Source organism: Ceratina calcarata, unplaced genomic scaffold (genome assembly GCF_001652005.2).
Source record: "Ceratina calcarata isolate Rehan_Ccalc_2016 unplaced genomic scaffold, ASM165200v1 scaffold422.2, whole genome shotgun sequence".
NCBI classification, from domain to species: Eukaryota; Metazoa; Arthropoda; class Insecta; order Hymenoptera; family Apidae; genus Ceratina; species Ceratina calcarata.
In genome coordinates this window covers 356,858-376,425 of record NW_017165837.1, presented here as the reverse complement: position 1 = coordinate 376,425, position 19,568 = coordinate 356,858, and the positions used below count along the sequence as shown (strand labels likewise).

At 47.8% G+C, this 19,568-nt stretch overlaps 1 protein-coding gene across 4 annotated transcripts in view; it reads right to left on the bottom strand.

Moving 5' to 3' along the window:
- The window catches only part of bru3 (CUGBP Elav-like family member bruno 3), a 547,126-nt gene that overhangs the window by 440,487 nt on the left and 87,071 nt on the right, over positions 1-19,568 (bottom strand). For all 4 annotated transcript variants that reach the window (XM_018027376.2, XM_026814953.1, XM_018027378.2 and 1 more), the window contains one exon: positions 10,596-10,678. The gene's annotated coding sequence lies outside the window, so the exon portion shown is untranslated. The remainder of the gene's footprint in view (positions 1-10,595; positions 10,679-19,568) is intronic.

Here is a 19,568-nt window from a genome sequence, read left to right as displayed (position 1 = left end):
CGACCTTTTCGCGAACGGAGTCGCAAACTTTTGCCTTCCCTTCCAGACCAAAGGAGACAGAAAAGCGTCACGTCGCTGTCGCCCTCCGTCCTCTCCATCGACTTCCTTTCTTTCTTTTCTGGCTCCCTTCTTTCTCCCCTACGAACAGTGTCTTTTGCGTGGTCGTGGCCCGCGCGCGTCGCTAATGCCAGCTGAATGCAACTGAAGAAAATTTTCTGCAACGGTATCCAGTACCCAAAACGACTGAACCGAGCGCGCTTTCCGCACTGTCTAGATATAAATGAGAGAACTTTCAAAAGCCGGCAAGGGAAGACGTTAGAACGAAAGCAGTTTCGGGCGGCCGAGTGTCGCTGCGCGGACCACGTTTACGTATCGTTGGAATAATTTTTAGAGTTGGAACGTCCGTTAGCTGTCTCATGTTTAATTCCTCCGTTCTTAAGCAACTTCTCAACCCCGTGCACCCCCGATTGGCTATTGTGCCGCTGAACATGATCAGCGTCCCAACGACTTCCGTATGCGACCCGGTCTTTCCAACGAGATCCATACCTTCCAGAGAATTTAAAACAAGGACGTGCATGTTCTTACTAATCTCTTAATACGATACTCCTCTACGTTTGCTTTAACAAACTTAATGTACCCAAATAAAAGAGAATGATTACTTCGTGACTGCAAAATATTTCCTACGTGTTTCGGCTGCAATTTACTTTCACAATTTATAACCAGGATCCCGAATGGGAAAGCCGGGAGAGAACGAGCTGGATGCCGGTCGCGTAAAGTAAGTATAAAACGGGCACGATCGAGCGAACGGAAAATTCGGACATACATAACGAGCTGCCTCGCGCGATACCGATATTTTTAACCCAAGGTGGGATACGCCTCGCGCACACGTTCGTGCGCGCCGCGTGTGAGTGCAACACTTGTTAAATACGCCCGCGAACGATCGTGCATATTACACAGACACATACAGAAGCAGGAAACGCGTGAATGTTTTATCGCGAGTTAGCCCTTTGCTTTCCTCATGCAATTTACTCCCGAACCCGTACGTCTGTGCTGCGCAGAAACTAGGGCAGAAACACAAAGCCAGGCCCACTGGCTGAGCGAGATACCAGTAACAATACCTAAACGCGTAAGGGGGTAGGGCGCCTTTTTCCGCCCTTGCCGACCTCTCGTTTATAGGAGCCGGCTGACCCATCGCTGATAAAATTGTAAAACCCCGGAGCTGAATATTTTTCCACTAGTTGATCCTTCTAACCCGAGCTAGCCTCGCAACCTGCCCGCCAGCCACGTTGCGTTCCTTTCGTATAGACGTCATGCAAAACCCTTTTATATCCATATTCAAATTAGACACACGAGTATATGAGAAAACTTTGCCAGTCGCGTGTCATTTTATTGATTCATTAAACCGGTTCTCCAAGATATTGTCTTGGGAGCTGCGCCTCTCTGCCTTTCTTCTTTCATTTTTTATCGGTTTACGTTATTGGTTTCATACGAGAGCTACGGCACCTTGGGTAATGTGTGCAACCGATAAATGTACTACAAAGAACTTAGATCTTGCGTTATATGTAGATTCGTAGTTATATGCGGTACGCTCGGCTTGGTGAACTTCAATCGATATGGCGTCGTATATACTCGTGGTAATTTTAACTATCTGGCCGGGCGAGGATCGAGAACACCGAAGACAGATCTCCTCCGAAAAGTTAAGGCAGAACGCGATGTTAGCCGGCCTGTCTCGGTCGCGTAAATATTTAGATTAGACACGCGCCGGCGGAACGATCGCGAGATGATGATTTAAGCAAATGGAAGATGGGTACGAAGACACGTTGAAACGGAAACGTTTGCGGCTACCGGACAGAGAGAACATTATGCTCTATGCCAACAAACGCTTTACCTTTAAACGTTTTACATCACATGATACAAAGATAAAAGAGTAATGGTTCGCAGATAAATTGATATACAGTTTCTCTAAATTAAATGCTATTTCATTTTGAGAGATTTAATGATAACGTGATTACGATTCGCCACATGTTTACTCCTTCACACGAATTTCTCGTGTCTCGAAATTGTCAGATTTAAGAACGGCACTTACCGAGGAGTTAACGTTATTATTCTCCCAGCAGTAAAACCTTTTACTTCTTTCTTACGTCACGCGGTCATAGTTCTCGACGAGAGCGCGGAGCCCGACTTTTCTACAACAATGTATTTTATTATCCCGCACCGCGCTGCACCGCGGCCTCCGAGTTCTCGCCACTTCGCGGAGGAAAATAAGTTTTAGTTCACGGCTGGCCACGAGGGGCACGTCCTTGTTTGACCTGGCATCGATAAGGAGTTCCGTGCAATTCCTATTTTCCGCATCTTGATGTTTTCCATGACTACGTCGGGGCAAATAAAGTTTTCTCAATTTCCACCACCGTGTCCGAGTAGTATACACCGGCCGCCCGTCTGGCCACCCCCCGGGGGAAAGTCGATCCCCGGGAACGATTCGTGAAATCGTGGTCGAACGGCGCGTCGCGATTCGTCGAGACGGAACGAGCTTCGCCCGATCAAACTTCGAAAACTGGGACATTATTTTTCCGCCGTAGAAACGCATTCAATTTCCGTTTCGTGCTCCTCCGTTCTTGTACCCATCGAACTCCTCGACTGGCAACGCCAGAAAAATCAGGATCACATCTTCCCGAGGCGATCGACAAAAAATGAACTGGATGATCTTATAAACCAGAGAGACGTGGATGGAAAGTTTACTCGAGCTTCATACGGCGCTGAGAGAACGCCAGCGAATTGATTGATTGTTCAAAGCATAATTAATCTTTCCGAAGATAATTTATACTTATTATGTTTAAGAAACTCTATTAAATAAAAATTGATTAATGATTATAGTCGTCCTTGGTTATAAGTAACCCCTTGTGGCTATCTGCTTCTATCGAGGTGAAAGACAATTTCAAGAATGCCTTACAATGTTTACTCCTAACTTATTCGAACTAGAAGGAAATTGTGTAGGACCCTTCTTGTAGCTGACAACTAGAGTCACAACTTTTATTGCAATACGGGCAGATCGACTGGCGACTATCATTTTTATTTCCATCACATGATTAAGGATGTATTGGCTATACAGTCAATCCCAAGAGTTTATGTACCTTAGAAAAATGCATTTCCTATTATCAAAAATAGTGCACTTTTCTTCTAATTTCGATATTTAATGAGTTACACTAGTGTCTGCAAAAAAGGGTCGCACGCGTATACGACTCTATTCTATCTCTAATACTTCACGAGTAATCGATTAATTATTTCGTTGATCACCAATTCTTCTTTAACGAGTGGAGTTAGAAAGAAATTGCGTGGGACCTTTTTTGTATCTAGCATAACTACAGGTAGGTAACTAAATGGCCGATAACGATTAGCCAGTGTTACACGAGCAGACTCTATATCCCATTTGTCACACGAATTAGAGGCATGACGTATCGCGCGCGCACTAATTTCCGAACGGTATACTTGCGCGACCCCTTTCCGAGCTGGTTACGCTGTCATCGTAGATAAAAGCGTTTCGACGTCACCATTATCAAACGCTCCAAGTACGAATCGAGGCTCGTTCCCTCGGGGGAACGGTCCGTTCCGAGTTAAAGCGCGGTTCCGTCAGAGCGACGAGTCATCTCGCGGATGAATCAAAGCTCGGCAAATTGGCTCGGCTGATCGGGTCACCGGTAAAAGGTCGAAGTGGACCCTTTACCGACGCACACAATTTTCAATTCTCGCGCACACGACCGGTCGGCCACCGGTTTTCCCGTTCACCTATTTCCAATTACGCGACGGAACAACGCAATTACTTTCTCATACCGCGACGCGGCGGAGTATGAAAGGGACATAGGGGAAGAGGGTGGTACGGTGGATCGTTCTCTTCTTCGACTTGAACCCGCGAGTCAATAAGCGGCTCGGTTCGTTTCATGATTCGTATGACAATCGGATCGAGCCGTCCGGTATTGTCATCTACGATCGTCCCCCCAGTTACGGATACACGTCGACGGAGTCACAAAGAGAGGAAACGCAGGGCCTCCGCCGTTTTCTACCCGACCTACCGGTTCCACGCAGCCGTGTGTTTCATTCGAGCTTTTATCATGCAACCGGCTCGTCTCCGTCTCTGTCTCTCTATTTCTCCTCGCGCTTCCCTTCGTGCACACATTCTGTACGGCATCCCGTCATGCTCTCGACCCGGCAAGTTGAGAGCCCTAATTAAATTCAGTCTGGGTACTCTTACCGAGCGCGGTCCATCGTTCATTAAGCGTCGGATCAAAGTGATATTCCCGTAAAGTAGTTCCACTTTGTGGCGAGGGGTTCACCCTCTGCCTGTACCTATCCCTTATACCCTTTCGGCCTCATCCCGGGCCGATCTCTCGCAGAGACACGAACGACAGCGGTCCGGCTTCACCCCCGAGGCGTACCTACCTACCGTGAATCTTTTACGCCGCTATCGTACGAATGATTAATTACCCCATAGGCCAGTCGCCCTGGCCCGGCTTGCCTTCCCAACGGTTCCGCGGCTGCTAAAAACTCCCTCCGAGCTTTTTCGCCGAGAACAGGCAAAAGGTGTCGGACGGTGCTTTAACGGGTAATTGTTTTCGAGATTGACCAGCTGTCGGGCTTCTGTATTAATGGAACCGAGATAGCAACGTGATATTAATTTTGATTGAAATTCGTACCGACGGCTCATTACTCGATTATGCTAGCGCACACGCGTTTTAATAGAATATTATTATCAATTGATCAATTCATTGTTCGACAAGCTATCGTCGATGCAATAGTTTCGCATCGGTGGAAGAAATACAAAACTGCCTTTGAAGAATCTGTGTTAAAACGTACTGTCAATAGAACGTAAGGCCAGTGGTAGTTATTTTCGTCGACGTAACGTTTGCACAACATTAGGAAACTATTCTGAGAATCCATAAAATGGCCAGAAATACAAATCATTTATGGCATAAATCGCGGCAGGAAATGTATTCAAATAATCGTGCAGGTAAATACACGGTCCCAGCGCAAATGTTCAGGTGATGGACCACCGATTAGTTAAATAATTGGCCGAAGTGTGCGTTACAAATAGTAGTGCAATCGCGATATGATGTAAATACGCAGAATTTCTATTCCTATTTCCGGAACCCGGTATTCGCGTTGCAAATGCATTAAGCGGTATACACCGAGCGGTGAACAAATTCGAGGAATTTCGGGTATTAGTCACGCGTAAAGAACGAAACGACAGAGCTGAATAACGCGAGAAATTAACATATATATTAATAGATACGTTGGGACGGTACGGTCGGCAATATATTTGCTCAATAGTTTCACATTAGCACGAGAATACCTCCGCGGCCTCGTAGGATTAATGGCCTCCGAATGAGCCATAGAAGGCAACGACTTGCAGCTGTTACGCTGTGGCATTCTGAATAATTAGTGGCCGTAGTAGTAATTTCCTGATCGTTAATAATAACGCATTACATGTATAATAAAACTAAAAGCGAACAGCTTCGATGACTAAGGACTGGCGTGCTGCGCTCAACGGACCGACAATACCGTTCCAACCGGTGTAATTAATGCAACGCGATTAAGAGAATACAAAGAGAGTGAAGAAAAAAGGCGACGTTTCGTACCGTCATCAGTTCGTCGTAGAGGTAGGAGATGTCCGGGTAGCTCATAAAGTCGACCATGGTGCGGCGTGTAAAAAATAATTACGTATCACTGTCGTCGAACGACGAGCAACAAGGCACAACAAAGTTGACACTTGCCGGCACTGGGTCCGCGATCGAAATTTCAATCGACCGTGAACGGACGCGATTGCTGGCGCACGTACGAACGGAACGCGTGAAAAATTGAAAAGTGGCGCGCGTAATCGAAGTTTCGTGTAAGCATCCGTCGAAACTGGAAGGCCGGGGTATATCTCGAATGCCAACGTGTTACTTGGAGTCGGTTACTGCGCAGAAGCACTATGCGGCACCGCTTCACTTTAATACTTCACGAACACTTGGCGCGATTCAATTTGCCCCCGGCGGCGACGAAAACGTTGGTAAAAATCAACGGCCCGGTGTAATAACCACGTGTAAACTGACACAGCGGCCGTTCTTCTTACGGTCTTTGGTGAATTCCCATCACCGATGAGAAACGAGGGTGCCCGCACGACTCTGACTCATACGGCAACGAACCGTTCGACACCCAGCCGCGCAGCGGCGTTTTCGAACTTTCTTCACCGCGCACGAATGCTTGACGATCACTCTCGATTTCGCGGCACCGGCCTCGCGGATCTGGTACGCGGCAGTTCCGACGAGAGCAAAACGAAGAATGGGGAACAAAGAGCGGCACGGAAGGGCGCGTGTAACTGCGACTGGCTTATTCTCAGTGCCGTATCGCGTAACCCGAGACGGAAGGTCCACGAGGCACCCACGAGGATGGTAACGGGCGGCTTTATGCGCAGACGGGAGATACAACGGGGACGAGAGTAGACGTTCATACGTATAAAGAGGGAAAACGAGGACTCGCAAGCCCGCGCTTGCGAACGAAAGCACAAGGGAGAGTAAGCACTGAGGCGTCGCCACTCGGCTTGCTTCCTCCGGAGTGACTCTCCCTCCTTTACTTCTAGGTCCCCTACCATTTCCATTCCATCCCTCCTTAGCCTCCTTCTTCTTCTTCTTGTTCTTCCGCGTCTTCCTCTCGTCTTATTCGCGTCTTTACCTCGCGGAAACGATCCCTCGCCGCGGGTAGGCGTACCCACGGAAGAGTTCCTCGTAATTGTTTGCCAGCCACCACGCCCGGCCATAATCATTACATAATAATTACAGGATGCGACCATCGGTGTCGGTTTCGACGCGATTCCTGGCTGAAAATTTTAAACTCGTCCTTTCCACTTTCCACGATGCAAATGATTACTATGTTTCGGTAAACAGTCCACTTTACGTCTGAACGTTACCTAGAAATTACGAATAGACCGGACGTTCTCTATCGCCACGGTGGCTAATGAATTACGAACGGTGAACGGTCAGAAGCGTGGAAATCGCAGAAATTTCATTGGCCCCCGGGGGCGGCACAGGTGCACGCGGAAGTTGCAAAAACTTCGTTAGGGTGGAATGCAAACAATGCCCGGTCCGAGCTGTTCAGCTCTTTCCCTCCCGGCTGTCTTTTTGTCTCACCCTTTTTACCCCGCGCGCCGCGTTCCGTGCTTCGCACGCGCAAGTATCGTTTTCCTTATGCAAATTCGCGCGAACTGAAAGCGCGTCCCTCCCTCCCGGTCGTCCGCTCGACGCAGTTCACCGTTTCTTCTTTTCCCTTTAAGCTGAGCCGGAGCAAACCCCATGGCGCACCCACTGCCAATTACACCCTCGTAAATCGGACCGCCAATTTGTCAGTCGCGCGCAATCCGTCCTTCTGAATTTCATCGTGACTTATCGCGTCGCCCCTAACCTGCTCGCTACTTAACCTCGCTCCTAATTTCGACACGGAAAAGAACGGCTTCCGACAAGTAGCCGGAGGATTAATGGATTTCCTTGAAACCATCAAATCGCAATGTAACTCGTTTCGTTTTAACGTCAGCGCGCTGTCGGTCTTTCCTCAAGTTTCCTACCTCGATTCTTTAGACGACACGATTTTTTCTATCACTAAGAATAAACGACGATTATTATTGGAAATGATGCTTGAATCATTTAATGGCGTTCTCGAGAGTGGCGGTTCAATTAAAGAGCGACGGAAGGACGTTATATTTTTAATCGACTCCACCATGAGAATTTTTCTGTCGCCGACAAAATACCGGCGAGCAGCAGTAACATCTGGCGATCTGTTAATGTTGGGGCCGGCTAGACCAACATCGCAGCCAAGACGGTGGCCGGGGCTCACGGGCAAAGTAAATAAACAGGAATTAAATCTGGAAGACTTTATCGCGGGAATACGCGGCGAGATTCCAGCGCCGGGAAAAGATATATAATATTGCGTAATATACGTGTCCTACGTGAAAAGAAGAAAATTGGTGGCCGGATAGGATGAAAGCGTGATGCTTTCAATTTCAATATAGAGTAGACCGTCGAAGCGTTCTGTGTCGAAAAAGGGACGGCGCTCGCCTTGATCTTTAATTTCGTTTAAGTACGCCTGGATTTATCGCGTCGTACGGACCGATTCGTCTAAGCGGTAATTTGCTTAATGAACATCTCGAACCTGTCTCTTCTTCCTTTTTGGCCATCGCCGAGCGAAGAGACGACATTCGGATGATCTTGTCAAGCACGCGAAAGTTCGATCAAGCCTCGCGGCGAGTCCATCGAATTATCGATAAGAATCGGCCGGAATGATGATCTAAGCTGATCACGCGATTGTGTACTTCGTGCCGGTTTAATGTGCTTTTGGAGAATCCGTATAGTGATTGATCGAACCTAATTCAGGCCGAGTGATAAGGCGAAGTGTAACGTCTAAATAAATGTTCGACAATGAGAAGGTGAGTAAAAATTTCCGAATAATCCCTGCGATCGGGTTTAGAAAAATGATTCGTCAGAACGTTCGGACGAGCTTCCCGAAGACGGGTAGAGTTTTGCACGACGGAGAATGGGATTCGCGAGAACCACCGGAAGTGAGATACCGAATACTTTCTTTCGGGGTTTCGCGTGAGCATGAACAAGCGCGTGCGCACGTGCAACGATCGCTTCCGTAGTAAGCGCGAGCTAAGTATAGCCGGTTAGCCACGGGCATTGTTATTGCTTGCACAGCGGGAGCGTTCAGCTCGGTATTCCTGTTTATGAAGGGTCCGCTGCTTGCTCAAGTTATGGTCTCAGGTGCGTTCGGATATTACAACTGCCGGGCCGGTCAATCGGCAAAGGGCCGACGTCCTAAATGCGGATCGAACGGCCGCCGACGTTTATCGACTCGTCGCCGCGTCGACTCAATTTCCGACGCGTTATTTCGAACCGCGTGTAAACAATGGTAAAACTTCGGAGTAAATTTGATGGACGAAAATGGGCTCGACGGTCAAAATGGAAAACAGGAACGTCGCGGCCGCCCAGAAGTGAAACTGATATTTGAGGAACGTTTTCATTTTTCTTTTTCAACCAGATTCGGACTGGCATTAACTTTATTTTCTCGTACAGTATGGAGTAATTCAAGATTCACGGATAAACTGGAATGAAATATACTCCTCCCGACAGGACGGTATAAAAACGTCAAAAATCTCGAAACGGTGCACGCCGATGGACGCGGGGAACGCTCGAAGCAATTGTGGGCGAACAGTTTTTTTTTTTTTTACTCCCCGCCCCTCCCCGCCTGTATTTCGTATTCGGTCAGCCCGCGGTGAGCGTGTGCGCTCGGACGTGTAGGCGTGCGGGAACGCAAAAGTGCGTCCGTATCAGCGTGTACGCGTCTGCCTCTTCATAAAGTCATAACTCAGCCGAGCCCCCGGCGCATCTCTCGGCATAACATTTAAAACGATTTCCGCTGGCAGCGGTGCCAAGACCGGAGCTGCGTTGTTTCGGGGATAGATTAACGAAACATAACGCCAGTACTCGCTACGGACTTCCAAGGGGTAGCTCGGATAATGGGAAGGGGCGTGTTGGCACTGCTCTGGCAGTTAAGCAGCGTTCAGTGCTGGCGCTTGTACTCTTCAGCCCCTACGGCCACAATCGATGGAAAATTTTCGGAGGACCATGCTCCATTTACTTTGAAAATACGTCGCGTTTCATCGCTACGAGACCAATCAAAAATTTACTACTATCCTACGTACCGTTAAGTTTATCTGAAACCAAGTTTACTACCGAGTCCCCACGTTATAGTGAGCATCTACGCGAGACAAATTTAATTATACACTTAATTTCTTACGAAAGCGTTTAATGGATTTCTTCGCCATAAACTACGATATATAATTGAACTTTCCAATTACTTTCCTTTATAGTGCTCCTTTACATTTGAATCGGAATGTACTGTCACTTCAGTTCCGACAGTTTCCGAACAATGGACTGTAAATCCTGATATCAAATCCTGTATGTTATTCCCATTGCGAAGCAATAAAGAGATTGGCCCAATTTTCGGCTGTTGCCAGTATCGTAAAATAGAACCGATCCGAACGCGGTGAAGGACACGCTTGCCAGATCTAACCGTGACTAAGGGAACGCGGAATTCTCGTGTTACCCGGGAATAAGAACGCGTGTAGCCACCCCTGGCATTTGTAAGAGGCACGGAAAGTCTGATGATACATCGCGGACTCTGCAAGTCGCGCCCTCTGGTCCCCGTTCTCCTTTCAACCCTTACCATCGACCCTCCGCTCCCTTCCCCTAACTACCCTTTCGGCGTTAAGAGATTAACTCGTCACGCCGGGCCATTTTAATATTCCGGATCGCGGGGTGAATCGTTGGAATTTGCCTGGAAAGCGCCATACGGCTCCGCCAGCGATAAGTATCTGTTAACGTCACTGCAGCTTTTCCCGATCCTCTTTCCCCTCACTTTTTCGTTTTCTTTCTTTGCGTGAAATTGCGCCGAATAAGAATTATGACATCGGACCGGAGCGTTTCGCGCACCCGATATCGTCAGTTTTTAATTCTTCGTGTCACGGCCCGGTCCGGAGTGATTTTTAAATAATATTCTCGAAGACGACTTACCCCTGGTAAAGTCCGCTTCTCATGCAGAGCGTTTTGGGCACTGATTGCGCTGTCACGACTATAGTAGGTGAGAAATGCACAGCCTGAAACAAAAAGACGAAAATAAACGAGATTAATCGACGGTTTTACTCACTTCAGATTCGATGCAAAATGAAATGCAAGCTTCTTGGAAACTCGAGGAAGTGTCGGTTCTAACGATTCGCGTGGGTTCGCCACCTTCCATCGGCTCACGTGACGCGACTCAATACGTCATAGTAATTAGATATAAACGATTGAAACTTTTCGCTGCATAATTACTAAGGGCGCCGCACTAACAGGGGACTATCGCGTTATTATTTTTCCACGTCGCGAACAAACCGTGCGACAAGCAACGGGGCTGCAGGACGTGTAGACAAGAACGCCGGTCGGTTATGTCCGAGCATCACGCAGTCGCGCCGACCGAATTCGTCGAACTTTCAGAAATAAACGTGACGTTTTCACGAAAAAAAAAAAACTTCTTAGACGTCCCGAAAGATTATCTCGAGTCAAATCATTTCCACGTCATCGTACACTTTTTATTACTTTATGAAAGTCGATACAGATCTGTTGAACAGCGAAATACATACTCTTCAACATTTTATTGGCCGTACGCCTTTTCTCGTTGAACGTTCACGATATGAATAACACGGTCGTGTTATCATCACCGTCGGATAGTAATATCGATATTGTGAAAGTGCTTAGTCGTTACGTTCACGCGAACTTCGCCCTGGTAACAATCAGCTCGTTATCTACTAGTTGATATAAATACCTCGCATTAGTCACAGTGCTTTACGAGCTCGTTTCCTTTCCCCGAGAAGATTTGTTAATTATTTCCCCCATCTTAATGAGCTTCCTTGAGCTCGACGCTGTGATGACAATTTTTCTTTCCACTATACATGAGCTACTGAGATGAGACTTGGGTGTCGATCTGAGATCCCGGTAAAAACGGAACGATTCATCCTAACGGGTTTTAATTGAATTGCTTATTTGCGAACCGGGATCGGTCCCGAGGTAAATGGAAGTATCGACATTCCCATTGTCGTAAAATTAATTTTCGAAAACGGGTAGGACCAGCACGTAAGAACCGAGGCTGGTATAGCAGGTTAAAACGATGGTAATTAACCCTGGAATTGGACGGTGGCTGAACCAGACCATTATCGGCTATCGCACTGTCGAGCAAACCTTCTGGGACCGCCTTCCTATCGGTCTGAGGATTTATTCAAAGGGCCTGTTCGCCCTATCTGATCGTCATTTGACTATCTCAACACACGTAGATGGATGTAAGCAGGCACGCGCGCCGCGAGACTCGTGGACAGAACTCGGTCTAAGATCACATGCTATTTACGAGAGGACATTATCGTCATTGTCTGATAGCCTTGATCTGTCTATAATTCGCGGGATACTTTCTACTTCTACAGAATCGAGGTTGTCGTAACTATGTAAGTTCGTATGCCTGTTAAATTGTTGGTACGTGCGCAGACGGTCGCGTAGCCGAGAGAGCGCTGTTACATGTCGTAAACACAAATCTACACGAATCCAGAGACCGCGGGAGTAAAACATGAAAATTGCTGAAAAATGAAGTACTCTCATGAATAACTGAGCAGTTATATCCGACGGTTTTACGACTTCATTCTCGCGTTCCATTTTCCAACGTATCAAGGGGTACTGATCAAGAATATGTTCGTTTCGAGATCGCAAAACAAAAACGCGAAACAATCTTTATTGGGTAAAAAACGAATGGATATTAAATGTAAATGAATTGGTTTAAACTCAGACCGATAGGAGAATGAATTATTATTTTCGCACGCACATTTTCATGTCGCAGAGATTTATTATCAGCTTGCTAACAAACAAACCGGCGAACAGGTTGAACGCTGTTCCCTGTCACATAACTCGTGCATGCGAAATTCGAATCGGTCGTTCTACGGGTCGTGACCTGAAGCTCCGGAGACGTTTTAATCTCACGGAGACTTCGGGGATGCAATTTCGCCGCGATAGCAGGTGGAGTCACGGGGCGGTAACAGTTTCTTAGCGGGGAATTACGTCGCGGAGACGAAAACGAGAGTAAAAGAGGGGAAACTCGGAGAAAGCCGGTGTACGGCGTGGCGTGGAAATAAGAACGAGCGTGGGTTAGGCGAGATAGAAGCGAGGGAGAATAAGGAGGACGAAGGTGTGTAACTTGCCACGCTGTTGTAATTTTTCATGCAGCACGTCGCGCCGCATCGTACGCGTCCCGGATCCACCCTTAGTTATCTCGGGTGCGCGTCTCATTCGCACGTAGGGCGTCTAACCTGACCCAAAACTAACCCACATAAAAGCGCTCGCGGAGGGTGGCGCGAAGGGAAAAAGGGCCGAGTCGACCGGCGAGGAACGACGAGACCGGTCGGGGCGCTGTGAATCTGAAAGTTTCCGAGGGATTCGTCGCCCGCGGCCGGTCACGCCGAAAGTATTCCCTGTCAGATATAGTGGCTGGGCGACCCGACTTTGCCAACCCTCCGTAGCTCGCTGGCTCTCTCTGGGAAATGGGAATAGACCGAAATATATTTATAAACATCGCCGGCGCTTATCTTAATTGCGTTTGGGACAGGTTGCATGACACTCTTATTCTCCCCGGCTAAATATCCACCGGGAATAGAAAAGTTCGCGAGGAATCGTACGCCCCGCGGCGGTTCAAAGCGAATTAGCTTTCCGTGGCGTTTCGTGTATCAAGAACAAGGGGCGGTGGGAGGGGAGGGAGGGAGGTGGCAGGGGGTGAGGGACGACCTTTTCTTCCTCCCTCGCGCGTCGAGACTTCCGGCCCTCGTCTTTCGGCCGAATTAAATCTACAGATAACGCCGCGGGCCGTACACGAATTGCCGCGGACTACCAGCCGAGGAAGCTAAATCTACTTTCGCGAAATTTACATTTACCCCCGCCCCGACGTTTATGGTTCCTCGTTACGACCATCATTTTCTCGCAAATTTCATCCCGCGTTTTAATTACAAAACTGCGAATCCAATGCGCTCGTCAAATATACTTCTTCAATACAAACGTAGATTTAGAATTTCAATTAAATGTTTTCCTGCAGAATCTTATCCGAAACAGCGGGTTTCGAGCTAACTAGAATTCGACCGTGGCGAGAAATAATCGGCCCATTTCCGATGACACACTTTATATTCGGTTAATTTTCATATCGCAGTGTATTTGTCTATTTGGCACTACTTTTTTGGCGTCCTTCAAATACATTTGGATCCGAGAGCCCCAGGATACAACTGCCAACTTCCACTCTTGCCAGATTCAACGAGCACTCGAAAGAATCAGGTTGAAGCGTAAACTGCATTAGAATACTGGGGAAAGGTATTAATCAGGCGTTCTGCCGCTCGTTCACAGGCATCTCCGTAGCCTAGGTTTAAAAAACGAAACGAACAGGTCTCCAGAATTAATCAGTACTTCTTTCGTTCAATACTTGATAAGATGCTAAGAACATCGTAGGATGCCGTTTATATTTCTTATATGACTCCTCTTCCCACGCACGATCGAGTATTTTCAAGAATTCCAAGAAATTACTCGGAGTGGAATCGCGTTCGGAATTTCAATTTCCTCCGGCGACGCTTATCACTGGACATGCTCGATTTATCAATCGCTGTGATTTCAGTGGCCGGACGAATAAAAGACGGCAAATCGTTGCGCTTACGCGAACTCGTTTAGTCCGTTCCTCTTATCTCCTCGCGTTGCCATTCAGAGAATGTACATTAGTCCCACGGAGTTATTTAAGGCCGAGGCAAGGAGAGGAGAGCGTTAGGCGCGAGGAGAACGAGACATTAAAATCGTGGAATAAGACAGTTGAAACGGAAAAGGCACGTGTTATCTTTCGCGGTGTCAGGGAAGTCAGGTGTACTCCCGGACGGGTAGAACATCCCGTACCGTCGCAGTTTTATCGTTTCCTCTTCGCGAATCGTGAGTAAAATTATAGCAGCGACCCTTCTCGTTTGCGAAGAGTATCGCGACAGTGGCTTTGTCTGACCACTTATTTTCCGAAAATTTCTGAATAATATCCAATAACGTTACACGGGAATAATTGCTGAACGATTTACCGATCAGAGACATTGGCAGCGAGTTTATAAATCGCAATGAGCGATCGCATTTAAAATGACCGTAGTAACTATGGGTGAAAGATCACCTAATTTCTCGCGGGGTGGCTCGTGAATCGTTATCGAAAACACAGCCGAGGCGGACAGGTGCAATGTTGCAACGTTGCAGATTTAGTGGTTCAATTTTACCGTTGATTCCCGGTAAAGCATGCTCGGTTATTGGGTCCTAGTAGCAAAAACCGACGTCCTATATTACGCAGCCGGTGCGACTCGCACGCATCCCGACGGCACTTAATTTCCGCCGCGCGAGTCTAATTAATTCAATTGGGATTAATTATCCCGGGGTAGGTACGCCCCCGCCGATCCTCGGCGAGGACCGAGGGCCAATTTGTAGAACGACCGGCCCTGACGACGAGTTACGTATCCTCGCGCCGCGCTAATTCGCGATCGTTCGGGACGGTCGATTAAAACGACGCGTCTCTCCAAAACGAGTTATTGTTGTTTCGGCCCGGGTATCGTGCAAACCCGAGCGCGATATCGTATGTTAATGTGCGCCGCGCGCGCTGCTACAAACGTCGCTTTGTTATATGGGAAAGCGAAAATGAAATTTTCATCGACTGGCAATTCTTCTGAACGGCGTATCGTAAAGCCTGGGCGCGGAGCGTAAATTGGTCTCGTCCGACCGGGCGGGCTCGAACGAAAAATAACTCTTGACAGTAATGAGAAATTATGAGATCCACAATTGCACCGTATTTAATGGACTGTGTTTCGTATAAACGGGGAATAAAAATGCTTTGTAATAAATGAATTTAATGCATACGCGATGGAGAGGAGAGAATCAGGCAACAGTTCCGTGCGATTCGACTGTTCCTCGGTAAAAGGTGAACCGGCGCGCCGGGAGGTACGAGACCATGAAGAAGACCGTCTAGCTCTGTACTTTTTTGCCTATAAACTTATCGATGTGTATCGAGCACGAACGAAAGGCAAAACAGGCGCGCACACTGGGATAGACAAACAGACAAAAAGAGAAACGACAGTGAAAGAGAGAGAAAGAGACAGGAGGAGATACAGACGAAAGTTGATGGCGTCTGACGACCGTCCGACGTCGACAAGGGTGAGGCGAGGTGGTTAAAGGGGGTTCAAGAGTAGAAGAGCGTTTTATTTGCGAGGCAATGCGACGGCTAATACACCAGTCACTGGACAGCGTCCAAGTCATAAAATGGATTTTATGACGCCGATCGATACAACGAGATCTCTCTCTCCCTCGCCCCGGCGTCGTTGTCCTATCCTCGTTCATCTCTCTCTCTATCCCTTTCAATGGACAACCGCCGACGCCTACGTCTGCCTACACCCCCTCGAAAACCGCTCCTCGAGTCCACTTCGTTCCCAGGTCTAAACCGGCGACGAAATATAATTTGTTTCGTTTGTGTGTCGCGTGTATTCATTAACGAAAAAGTTTCGGATTCCTTATCCGGCTTTCCATCCCATCCGTCTTCTACGAACCGAGTGCTTGCCACTCCTGACGGTCTCCATCTCTTCTCTAGGCAGAGCTCTCGCGATCTCGACAAGCGTCGCGATAAACGATGCCTTTAATGCAGCATCGTTGACAACTCACAGAAATCTACTAATATTAAGTATTTGATCACGTTCTGCGCTTTGCGTTTCTCAATTCTTTAAAGAAAAACGTTCTCATACATTTTCTAGAGCCGTAACACTTTAACGGGAACATCTCGGAACGGAGAAAGTAATTGTAACAGGTCCAGTACGATATTGTTTATCTAACTCGATGCTCCAATTATCTTAACAAGATTCGGACGGGTTGCTGGCAAAGTCGAATTGGTAGTAGAAACGAACACGGGAAGGAATAAGGGAAAGTTTCTGGGGCAACGAGTCACGGTTCCAGGGGGTTGAGAGGGCTGGTGATTCCCGGCAACCGAAACGGTGTTGAGCGAGTGGTAGGCAGCCAGGGAATTAGAATTTTACGGTCCCCCTAATGAATTGAAACGAAATGAGGCTGCGATAGACCTATTCGCCGCACCTGCACATTAGCCCCTCCGGGCGTCTTGACGCCGCCGCCGCCGCCGCCGCCGCGCGCCGTCCCGGCGGCTCGTTTCACGGAATCCGCGCAGACAAGGAATTTGCATCTTGGCTGAAAATTGAAATGCTCCGGTACAATGGACAGAGACGGGTGTCCTGCGGTATGACTTTTATAATAGGACGCAGAAAATATTCCCTGGGACCGAATGAAATGAGAGACGTTCCTACAGTGTCCGTCGCATAGATTCGTTCGAACGTCATGCATTCGTAAAAAATTGATAATTCGTTCTCTAATTAAAATTTCATATATATTAAAAACAATTCTATCTCGCGTCGCGTGCGCACGGACTGTCTCTCTTTCGCTCGGATAATTACGGCAGCGCATATCCGTATCGCAGCATCCGTCGGCGAGAAATGTTTGCCCCCGACATTGACATTTTCTCCGCTTAGACTTGTACCAACTTTGTTGCATACAGACTAGGCACAGAGGCGGTACGTTTACGAGGGAAGAGGCAGCAGCGAGCGGTATATGCTCGCGAAACGTGCAAACGAGAAACTGTGCGCGTCTCTGTGAACGTGTTTTCAGCCGCGTGTCGACAGCACCCTCGTGTTGCGCAGAGGAAATTGAAATATGCAAATAACCGACGCCACCTAGGCCAGGCAACGAACGCGCAGCAAAGGTTGATGTTTCATCCTCGGAGTATCGGCATTTATCGTCAACGTTGAATATCGCACCGCCTTCTGTACGTCAGAGGGATTCCCCCGGTTTTTGAATATCGATGCCTAGGAGGATACCTATTCTGCGCGTACGTGTTCACCCGTGTTCGACCGCTGCCGCCGCCGCCGCCGCCGCTGCACCGGGCTGCGGCCTACGGTATCTCGCCGGGATAAATCGCCGTTTAACGGGACGCGATTTTCAGACGAGGCTATTAAATCTGTGCGTTGAGGCAACAAATAAATTTATCGTATCGGACACGGTCATGGCTATCGAAATGGAGTATGCCGGGGCGAATTTTCGCCGGTCGGGATAAATTACTGAATATGTATACGCTTTTAAACCGGCATGAAAAAATGGGCGATGTTGAAAAATTGATTGAAGTGAAAAACAGTTATTTTCCCCGACTACTCTAACGAGATCATGCCTAATGATATCATTCTACTACTTTTCCGCTACAAAACGTTTGTACGGTCAACCGCAAAAAATTGTTAACGAAATAAAAATATCGAATCTTAATAGCAAAATTTCATTTATTCGTCGTACGATACGAAAGTTTGAACACGTTTTCAAACGCTACCTTGGCCAGTGTCCTCGCGTGAAAAATACTCAATTCAATCCTCTTGTTGAATGGTGGAAAAGTTCCTCGAATGGTGTCAAAAAGGATTAAGGTTCTCGGCCGGGGTAAAAAAGGAGAGGCGACGGGGGGTGCAGGAGGCGTCGTCGCTTCCGCGGTCACGAAGTGCCGGTCCATAAGGCCGTCGAGTGCGCATAAGTGAAATGGTCGCATGGTACGGAACGATGAACCCACTTCGTGGTATTCTGCCCCATCGACCTTTGCGACGCGGCCAACTGCTCGAGAAGCTACCGACGATGAAACGTACGGCAACAGCTAAGAGTCAGAAGACGGCCAATCACGCCCGCTACGCCGCAAATGCATCGGCGACGCTTTCAAGCGTTAATACATGATACACGTCTGACTCATGACTGTCTCATATCACTTATGGCGAGACATACATATAACGCTGCTCCAACTTCGACTCGGTAAATAATTTTTTGTTTGAGATACATTATGTGAATTGCATCCGCTACTTTTGTGCCTAAAGCGATATTAATACACCATGATTTATGCACTTTCCTCCCTTACGACGTTCCATCCAGCTTCTTCCCTCGCTCCACCCGCTTCCGCGCAGTCACCCTTCGGAGAGCACGGCACTAAAGTAAAGTGCGCTATTGAGGGTGATTTTTATTCAAGAGACAGCGTTCAGCGCGCGACGACGGCTAGGACCACCGAGACTCAAAGATTTAAGCTAAATATATATGTATATACGCATCCGTTAAAAATTTAGTCGACGGATTTTTAACGTCGCCGAAGAAGAAACATAAAAATATCTGCGCCGCCCGGTTATTAAGATTCCGCGAGGTACAAACAGAGACGGTGCTTTCGTCACGCGCAATGCACACACCTTCCTCAGATCTCCATTCTTTCCTCCTCGCTATCTTCCCCATTCTTTCCCCTCGTACAGATCTTTTCAACTTTTTCCTCTTCTCTTTCCTCCCCTCCCGGGTCTCCTCTTACGTCGACCAAATTAAATACCGCGCCTGGGAAATCCTGAAGAAGGTTTCCGTCGCGTCGAATATTCAGAGGCATCCTGGACGCATGGTCGCGTTCAATTTCAACCTTTTTCGTTGCCGGAGCATATCACGGAGGGTTAGGAGAGGGGGCGAAGATCGAGAAAACGAGATCGACCAACAGAAAAGCGCCAGGGACTAGAGAGGACTCGATTACGCGCGCGTTTATTTTTCGAATCGATTCGCGTAAATGATGCCATTTAATTTCGCCTTGCCGAAACCTTTCAATTAAACCGTCGAACTGCGTTTATTAATTTTAATGGGACTGCCTATCGTCGTGTACCACTGCACCTGGTTCCGTTATATACGTGTAACGTTGCGCAAGAAGGCATGTATCCTCCCTTATATATGTATGTATATATGTATGTATGTGCCTTCAACCCTTGTCTACGTACGCGCTCAGCCTATGTGCAGACATAAATATGTACTTAGCTTGGATTAAATTATTTGCAGGAAGATGAAACGGGTCCGACCCGCATAGCTTCATTTCCCCAGACATCT